Below are 10975 nucleotides of genomic sequence, written 5' to 3'. Positions count from 1 at the left end.
CGTTCTGCTGCACGTCTGACTGATTGATCTGAAGCGTGTTTCAGCTAATACGCAATGCCGAGGTTATCACCAAATTCAATCATACATAACTCCAATATCAAGTGTTAGCAAGAACATCAGCTCTGTATAATACTTATTTGAATTTACCCACCAGAGCATTTCACATTTGTTTGCAATTTATCACTGCATATCATAACCATCACCCATGGATTCCGACAAACAATCTAGAAGAAGGTATGAATTTGAATTCAATTTTTCCTTAATGTGACACACATGATGATTGATGATGATTGCTCAAACATTTGGCGATCGCAAATGCCACAGTGGTACCATCCGAAGCGTTGAAAACCTCGCCAATATTGAGTGAAACAAACCGGGGACACATCAGGAGGTTCCCACTACTTGCGTGTTTCCCTGATGAGGTGCCAAATAATATTTTATTCCCCTCCGTGCTCCACACTTGCCTGAACAGTTAGTATACACATTAAACAGATATATGTGTGACATAAAACAGATGGCTACTTTCCTGTGATTCTTGTTGAGACTTCGCAGCCTGAGAGATGCAGTCTCTCAAATTGATTCTCCGAAAGAATGTCCTGTGTCGTTTGTACAAAATACATTGCCATAATTTTCACTGGATTCAAGACGACCTACATTTGCTAAACACAATCACCGAAGCAGATTCCCCTGTCAAATTTGGAAACACATGAGCCGATTGGTTTTGCTCAGTGTGACGCACGAACTGCTCACTTTGCTTCGGTGATCATCAAACGCGATTTGTTCATCTTCATCAGTGCATGTGTAAAAGGGACCAAATGACGAAGGAACAAAAATCTAGGGGAATGTAGTCGGTTTTGGGCTGCAGACTGCTCGGGATAGGCAGAAGAATCACCAAACCTGCAATCCGCCGTACAAAGTGGAATATTGCATGAGGTGAGGCACAGATATGTTGAAATTCATGTAAGCCTTGTAATAAACGGGCAACGCACACGCCATGCCATTCATTTATCAGCCAGTAGGAATTCGCAAACGATATCTATTGTTAGCCGATTGGTCTAATCCCAGCGAATGACAGTCGTTGGGTGACGACCATCGTGTTAATAAATGAAGTTGTGTGAAGCGAGTATGCTTACCAATATGCAACATGCGAATATTACGTACTACCTGTACAACACTGCACAGAACGTCACTCTGGGCTCTTTAAAGTCCAGCATCGAATTGTCTTAGACTTCTTAAAAGGGTATCTTCCCACCCGGCTTCCCTAAAATAAAAATAAGAAATCAAGAATTAGCAATCTATGGACGTCAGCCACTAAATATTACACCCATTTCAATTGAATGCGGTGTCTAAAATAATCACCATCCTTCTGCTTTTACCACGACATCAACAACTGCAGAACGACGTAAGTACCTAGGTTTCAGTTGATGTCCAGATTCTCAGCGCTCCCGCCGTAATTACTGCATCCGAATAGCAGTGCGTTCAAAGCAAGAGTAAACCTTCTGAATTGATGGCTCCTTAGATTTCGTCCCCATCTGACAACTCTAGCTCTCAGGTCGAGACGTAAATTTTATTAGGTAGACCAATAAAATATCTTCGGACACTTGGATATTGATCCAAAATCACGTGTGAATAAATATTTCAATAGATAAGTGGTTAAAGAGTAAGCTGGATATAATCATTTTCCTATGCACGAAATAGAAATTAGATTGCTAAATGTGGGTTGGCGCTGTTTCACTAGCCTGCCACCTCGAAATATTTGCGCTATATCAATATCAACACTCATACTATCCCACCAAACATCTGAGTGGTTGAGTGACACGTTTTGTCTGGTGCGTATACGGGGATTTCTCACAAAAATAAATCTGGCATGCATACGTAGAACATCAACCACCTATTTCTCAAAATCGGTGGATTCAGAAAAAAATATGGCCTCAAAACTCGGTTGGATGACACTTCCTTTATTCACACCACCAAATAGGACCTTGCGTAACTGTGTGTAAATATAGGAGAACCAATGTACCCTTCTGCATTCCAAACTAAAAATTACTATGTTTGTCCGGTATTCTGACGGAAAACACGATTGGTCCATTTGTTACATATCATCGTTCAAGTATTCAGGCGGTGCCAGAACACAATAACCAAATATATTCACCCGTTTATTTGGCCGAAACGTGCACTGTATCAAAGTATTTCAAGCGCCTTGGTTATTATGTGAGGCAGTGCCAGATGTGGGTCATGTATATTTTGAGGAAAACAGGTAAAGGTGATTCTATTGTTTACGGCTTTCATCAATCTTAGAAAATATTACATCTGATCGTGGGTATTGCATTAATTAGTATTCTACTTTTCGTTTTACCGCTCAATAAAGGAAAGGGTAAGTTAATTCTATTGCTACATTCTTTCCTCAGCCTTGCAAATGCTATATTCGATTGTCAGTAGTGCAGAACATACTGTCCGTTCCAGCGGTCTGACACTCAATGTAGAAATGGGTAGGTAAATTTAGTAAATCCCTTCGGATCCTCAACTATTAGTTTAGAGTATTTGATGCTGTTCATTTAATCAACCAATGAGTGATGCCTTGGTGAATCGAAAACGTAACTCCTACGTGCAGAAGATATGCGAAACCTGCCAGGGTTACACCATCAGTGTCCGAGAAGCATCCGTTGGTTCTAGGTAAACACAGGATCAGCGGTGCTGAGCTGCCAAAAGGCTTGTACCAATGGACTCAAAAAATTAGGCAAAAATGTACGTTTGTTTTTTATTTTCCGGGATGTTTCCTGGACGATTCAGAGACAGAACTTCCAGCGTGTTAGCCAATGGAACTCAAAAAACCTGGCCATATAATTTGTCTAGAAAGACAGTTTTAGAACACTGGGCGATAAATTATTTCATCGGAACGATTACCTGGCTGGCTGCAACACTGGTGACGGGAAGGCTTTGTCTATTAAAAATCCACAACCGTTCTGACTTCAATATTCGTTCGCGGAGAGTCTGGTGCATTACTAAATGTGGGTCATATGTAGTCATGAAACGTTTTCATTTCTCCCCTTAATTTCATAATCCTCCTATCCCATTTTCAAATTGCTCGAAAAATTGTTCGCCTGCGCGATCTAACACCCACTGTAGCGAGGGGTAAGTGAACATTTTAAATGGCAATGGATCAGCATCTGCCCGTTTGGTGGTCCGAATTCGATGCGGATGGAATTCGCTTTGCATGCGAATTTTGTGTATATTAATTTATTTTTATTTTATTATATATATGCATTATTTATTGTATTATTATTATTTTTCATTTATTTATTTATAATTTATTTAACTACTTTATTTATGATGTGCTCATTTATTTATCATTTATTTGGTTTTAATATATTATTTATTTATTCACTTATGTATTTATTATGTATTTATTTGTCTGTATTTACTATTTTGAATGAAAAAACCAAAGTTGTGTTGCGAGCAGAGTAAATGCGGCAGCAGGCAACCTGCAAGGCAAACGAAAGTCGAGGAATCCAAATTAGCTAGTGGGCTTGGTGCAATTTGAACAATAAACAATGGGTGAAGCCTTATCTCTTCAGTGCGCTTTTGCCTGAGCAGACAGATGAGCTATCTCTCGCTTACCTTAGGTTATTTCCTGAGTTTGTGTGATTTCGAATTCCGGTAAATCGATGGCCGGAATGGGATTTGGCATCTACAGAGCTCTGCTTAATTATGAAACGCTGTCGTGTGAAGTGTGGACGCTTTTCTGCCTATGAATCTGGTAAGTGTTCTTCCATCCATAAAATACATCAATCCCATCGAAATCTTTGACAGTATATGTTGAATAAGCGATGAATAGTTGAATTTTATTGCGGAAGATCATATGCTTTTGTCCTGGCTTGGGGAACCCTGACGCCTGCTTGTTGGGCGGTCAGTTGTAGGTGGCCACATTCACACGTGTTCCTCAAGTTGACGGCAGAGAGTGATGTTTCTACGATTCATAGATGTAGCATGTGTCGACCAATTGCACGAGAGGCGCCGTTTTGGGTAAGATTATATTGTTTAAAAATGAATATTATTTGTGGATTGCCGCATTTCCAATTGTTTGGCTCCGTGAAAATCACTCATGAATCCACTACTCAAATATTCAACGAATCATTTATCATTGTTACCAAACATTTCATTCCCCAAATGTCTATTAGTTGCCGTACGATTACATGACTCATCAAATTACATCATTTCCATGCCTCCTTATGTACTTTTGATCTAAATTGCTGTTAATTACTGAACCGTGTTAAAGGGAGCCTCAGCATCCGTTGAGGCCCAAATCTTGCAGCCTGTAACTAAATAAAGTGAGCATGCTCCATTAAGATACATATTCTCCTTTGAACCATGGTGCTGCTTGAAACCTATCGCAACTTCTACTATGTAATTCAGTGTATAAACGTTCTGGTGGGAGATCCCATATTGTTGGTTTCCTAATCGTTATGTTCCGCCATTATAAAAGTGCATCATTCTTGCAGCGACCGTGCAGAGATGCGCACAATGTTTTCCGGAGTTATTCGGAATTCCAGTAAACACATGAGGGGAGAGTCCAGTGGATCGCTTGAATGAAGCTCTGCTGTATTGATGTGCAAGAAGGTAGTAACGCTTTATTTCTCAGCTTAGTTCACGGTCCTACCCTCCCAAGCAAGCGTTCATTCAAAACAACCACCATTGTTACACAAGGTGTATTGACGCCGAAGACGAAGCTAGGAACACTACTACAGCAGTTCAAATATACACAGCGTAAGCAACAACAACTTTCTGGAAATTCTGATGCATTATAGTTGCGCCATTGGCAAACGGCTTCGGTCAATCTTGGGGAACCCTGACGCCTGCTTGTTGGGCGGTCAGTTGTAGGTGGCCACATTCACACGTGTTCCTCAAGTTGACGGCAGAGAGTGATGTTTCTACGATTCATAGATGTAGCATGTGTCGACCAATTGCACGAGAGGCGCCGTTTTGGGTAAGATTATATTGTTTAAAAATGAATATTATTTGTGGATTGCCGCATTTCCAATTGTTTGGCTCCGTGAAAATCACTCATGAATCCACTACTCAAATATTCAACGAATCATTTATCATTGTTACCAAACATTTCATTCCCCAAATGTCTATTAGTTGCCGTACGATTACATGACTCATCAAATTACATCATTTCCATGCCTCCTTATGTACTTTTGATCTAAATTGCTGTTAATTACTGAACCGTGTTAAAGGGAGCCTCAGCATCCGTTGAGGCCCAAATCTTGCAGCCTGTAACTAAATAAAGTGAGCATGCTCCATTAAGATACATATTCTCCTTTGAACCATGGTGCTGCTTGAAACCTATCGCAACTTCTACTATGTAATTCAGTGTATAAACGTTCTGGTGGGAGATCCCATATTGTTGGTTTCCTAATCGTTATGTTCCGCCATTATAAAAGTGCATCATTCTTGCAGCGACCGTGCAGAGATGCGCACAATGTTTTCCGGAGTTATTCGGAATTCCAGTAAACACATGAGGGGAGAGTCCAGTGGATCGCTTGAATGAAGCTCTGCTGTATTGATGTGCAAGAAGGTAGTAACGCTTTATTTCTCAGCTTAGTTCACGGTCCTACCCTCCCAAGCAAGCGTTCATTCAAAACAACCACCATTGTTACACAAGGTGTATTGACGCCGAAGACGAAGCTAGGAACACTACTACAGCAGTTCAAATATACACAGCGTAAGCAACAACAACTTTCTGGAAATTCTGATGCATTATAGTTGCGCCATTGGCAAACGGCATTCGGTCAATTCTGGGACATGTCTGGCTTTTGGGTAGATAACTTCGACCAATCGGATCTCGGTTTGATGCCGCTCTGGCAGTAGTCACGAAATTATGGCCAGTCGCGCGTGGGCTAGGTTTTCGGCCGTGGCAGCCTCTGACTACAACTGGGTTTCTTATGGAATTCCATCTCACTAAATTTCGGTTCTCGTATATTAATACAGGATTGCTTTTAGGTGCACGGTTTAAATACTTGTGCTTTTTTATCACTTCATAAAATGCATCGCGACTGCGGATGTCCCGCATTCGCCATACTGAAAAAAAAAACAAGAAAACACACTAATCCGGTTGTAAAGAATACGCACCTAAATCTACAATCCAGCTGTTCCTCAAAAATACATATGACGCATTAGGCATTAAAAAGTAAGCAAGAAATCATAGTCAATATATAACTGTGAATGCTTGCGAGCACCTAAGCAGTGCGCGCCACATATGCATTTGGTAAAATTAACTTGGTTGGCTGATTAGAAATAAACAATAGAATGCGAAAACTTTCACAACATAATACGATGCTGGCATAAAAATATTTGCCAACTAGTATTTTAAAACATTTAGCACCACATGACAATGGGGAAATATGTCTGAAATATACATCACGATTTTGCGCAAACGATAAAAATGTTGTGGTTGATTCGAAAGAAAATACACCCCTGTTCTCCGAAGTATAGTTCAAATACCTCCGGCTGATATTCGTTATATAAGCAAATTTCGTAGTTCACCTGTAGTTATCCAAATTTTCTTTTGAGTGCATGATGTAAATACCCGTGCTTTTTCCACAATGCATGTAGTCACATTAGATCATTTTAGAATTATTAGTCGGTTTTCCACTGCTCCAAAACAAACAAGGCATCTTGACCGCGGATTTCTTACATTCGCCACACTGACAAAACTTAGGAAAACACACACCTATCGGAATCGAAAGAATTCGTGAATATATCTAGAGTCAAACAGATTCTGGCAGATATTTATGACACAATGGACAGCAAGTACAAACAAACCATAGTCAACATATAACTGAAGATGATCGCCAGCACAAAAGTAGCGCGCGCCACATAAAAATTTGGTAGAATAAACCTTGAAGGCTTATTAGAAATAACTAATAAAATGCAAAAGCGTTCAAAAGTAATATCATGCTAGCACAAAAATATTAGCCAAACAAGAATTTTAAACAAAACTCCAGCACCATACGGCCATGAGGAAATATGTCTGAAATATACACCACAATTTTGCGCACACGATGAAAAGTGTGTTCGTAAAGATTGAAAAGCAGTTGCTCCTCTGTCCTCTGAAGTGTAGTTTAAATTCTTCCAGCTGGTTTCGTGGTTATATGCAGTTTTCTCCAACCCATCTATTCTGCTTTCGACGCGTTTCCTCAAACAATCAAGAACGAGGTTAGTATCCAATTCAAACACTTTCGTATTCGAATGGTCAAGCAATAATATGTTCGAAATGATGAGTGAAACCACAGGGAAACAGCTTCGAAACCACTGTCAAACAAATGGAACTAGCCAATATCTTCATTAGCGTTGACGGCTTGGCGACAGTTGGTGAATTCTAGCGAGCCTTTTCGTGAACGATCACACTTATGTCAGTGCACAACTGGCAAGTGCGGACACACGAAAAATGAATTAATGCACAGTGTCATGTACTGAACTACTACATTCTGAGTACAAGTGCAACGCTAGGGCTTTAGCAGAATAAAATAATGCCTTTGATTTGTACATTCAGTATTTTACAGGGCCAAATGACCAAAGACGTACGGATGAGTAGACGAATGCGCAGAGCACAGATAAATGGAAATGTGAGCTCATTCTGGAATGTTTAAAATTCCGCCTGTGAGGAGTAGCAGGCGGCTCCAGTGTTCACTGAGTGCTCAGTTCCTTTCACTCAGATGCTGTTTGATGCAAATGGAGCAAATCTGTCTCATAGTAGTTTGCCTAAATTACCTGTGCATTTGTTCAAAACTTTACCTGGGAACTGATGCACAGTGTTCACAATAGTATGGTTCAATTCGCTTCCTCAAGCAGTCTTGGTAACATGCCATTTATAATATACCATCTATTCTGCGTTTTCCCCACGTTCTCGCATATATTACAGAACGAGGTATGTATAGAATGCAAACTATTTCATACTCTCATTGCCCAGCTATAATGCTTCTGACTTGCTGAGAGGAATCACTGTTAAACTCTTGTCCTACATTCTAAAATAGCCTGCACGTCCGTCGGCGTTGTCGGTCTGGCGACATACTGTTAAAAGCAGAGAGCAAAAATCAGCAATGTCTCCTTGTCTTCTTGGATTCTTATGTGAACACACCATCAAATTTAGTTGCAATATAAACTTTGTTTCGTTGATAATCTAGCCTCAATCGACAAAAACGCATGCAAACTGGCATGGTGAATACACGCATGTTTTCCATAAACGAAGTTGTACAATTGAACTTCGTACATACTAGCATTCTCTACAAAAAAGATAAATTGTCACTTATAATTTCGATGTTGTAATATGACATCATTGAACATATATAACCAGGAGGGGGCTCAGTCATCCATCTGGTAAATGCCTCTCACAGAATAGCCATGATGATGCTCAAAACATCCCTGTGTATAATCCTGATACTCGAAGTGGTTATCAACGTTGTAATGCATGAGAGGGCAACAAAGCCCCTCTACTAAGTGAAGCCCAAATTGATTATCACCGCAGATGTGTGTAGCACGGTCTTACAAGCGCCACTACATGCATCCGCGTAAGTACAGTGCAACCGTTATACGACAATACAATATACAATATATATATACATATATATACAAAATACAATATACAATATACAATATGTAAGAAGTTTCTACCTACCCGCTAAATCAGTTTGGTTGTCAAGCTTCAAAATTGATTGGCGCATCATTGTTCACATTTAAACCCGTCATACTGGTGTTTTTACTCACATTCACCGTAATCTATAACATAGAGGAGATAAGGTTTTTCCGTCCTCCCATCGACACGGTGCACACTATCACCAGTGTGCTGTGCAATTACAAGTCGTTTGTAGGGCCTGTGCAGCCTAAAGGGTCCTCAAAAATATTCAAACCACTTGTGGATTAGGTTTACCCAAAAGTTTAATGGAAGGGAATGTATAGCACAATGTTCGACGGTGCACAGAAATTGCAGATAATGATTACCAACTAGTTCTATTATTTATTGTGCGACTTGCAGACACATTAGCAAATGTAAAGAACTAACGACAACACTCATCCTGGTGATGAAGATTGTAACGTTTCGTCTGATTACGTGTGTTCTTATAAATATTGCGTCTATTTCGCGAAAAATTTTATGACGTTGTCCCAGAACGCAGGCTTGGGGCGGCGTAGACCGGCGCCAGAGAAGAGTCGGTCGAGTCGACTTTCATTCGGAAAGTTCAGTTTAAAAGGGACGCCTTTCTCCGGCGTAGAATTTTTTTCCTTAAATTCCATAACGCTCAAGATTGTGGAGCAGCTGGACATGTGGGACTTTGCCGAACGCTTTTGAGAAGTCGGAAATCGTGGCATACAAAGTGAGGCCATCATCCGTGGCTTGGGTTATGATGTCCGTAAATCCGAACGCATTAGTCATGCAAGAACGGTTTGGGAGAAATCCGTGTTGATTGAAAGGCTTATTAGAAATAACTAATAAAATGCAAAAGCGTTCAAAAGTAATATCATGCTAGCACAAAAATATTAGCCAAACAAGAATTTTAAACAAAACTCCAGCACCATACGGCCATGAGGAAATATGTCTGAAATATACACCACAATTTTGCGCACACGATGAAAAGTGTGTTCGTAAAGATTGAAAAGCAGTTGCTCCTCTGTCCTCTGAAGTGTAGTTTAAATTCTTCCAGCTGGTTTCGTGGTTATATGCAGTTTTCTCCAACCCATCTATTCTGCTTTCGACGCGTTTCCTCAAACAATCAAGAACGAGGTTAGTATCCAATTCAAACACTTTCGTATTCGAATGGTCAAGCAATAATATGTTCGAAATGATGAGTGAAACCACAGGGAAACAGCTTCGAAACCACTGTCAAACAAATGGAACTAGCCAATATCTTCATTAGCGTTGACGGCTTGGCGACAGTTGGTGAATTCTAGCGAGCCTTTTCGTGAACGATCACACTTATGTCAGTGCACAACTGGCAAGTGCGGACACACGAAAAATGAATTAATGCACAGTGTCATGTACTGAACTACTACATTCTGAGTACAAGTGCAACGCTAGGGCTTTAGCAGAATAAAATAATGCCTTTGATTTGTACATTCAGTATTTTACAGGGCCAAATGACCAAAGACGTACGGATGAGTAGACGAATGCGCAGAGCACAGATAAATGGAAATGTGAGCTCATTCTGGAATGTTTAAAATTCCGCCTGTGAGGAGTAGCAGGCGGCTCCAGTGTTCACTGAGTGCTCAGTTCCTTTCACTCAGATGCTGTTTGATGCAAATGGAGCAAATCTGTCTCATAGTAGTTTGCCTAAATTACCTGTGCATTTGTTCAAAACTTTACCTGGGAACTGATGCACAGTGTTCACAATAGTATGGTTCAATTCGCTTCCTCAAGCAGTCTTGGTAACATGCCATTTATAATATACCATCTATTCTGCGTTTTCCCCACGTTCTCGCATATATTACAGAACGAGGTATGTATAGAATGCAAACTATTTCATACTCTCATTGCCCAGCTATAATGCTTCTGACTTGCTGAGAGGAATCACTGTTAAACTCTTGTCCTACATTCTAAAATAGCCTGCACGTCCGTCGGCGTTGTCGGTCTGGCGACATACTGTTAAAAGCAGAGAGCAAAAATCAGCAATGTCTCCTTGTCTTCTTGGATTCTTATGTGAACACACCATCAAATTTAGTTGCAATATAAACTTTGTTTCGTTGATAATCTAGCCTCAATCGACAAAAACGCATGCAAACTGGCATGGTGAATACACGCATGTTTTCCATAAACGAAGTTGTACAATTGAACTTCGTACATACTAGCATTCTCTACAAAAAAGATAAATTGTCACTTATAATTTCGATGTTGTAATATGACATCATTGAACATATATAACCAGGAGGGGGCTCAGTCATCCATCTGGTAAATGCCTCTCACAGAATAGCCATGATGATGCTC

The sequence above is a fragment of the Opisthorchis viverrini genome, assembly GCF_000715545.1.
Source record: "Opisthorchis viverrini unplaced genomic scaffold opera_v5_109, whole genome shotgun sequence".
In the NCBI taxonomy this organism is placed as follows: domain Eukaryota; kingdom Metazoa; phylum Platyhelminthes; class Trematoda; order Opisthorchiida; family Opisthorchiidae; genus Opisthorchis; species Opisthorchis viverrini.
The sequence above is the reverse complement of the archived record's forward strand: the minus strand, read 5'-3'. Positions refer to the sequence as shown.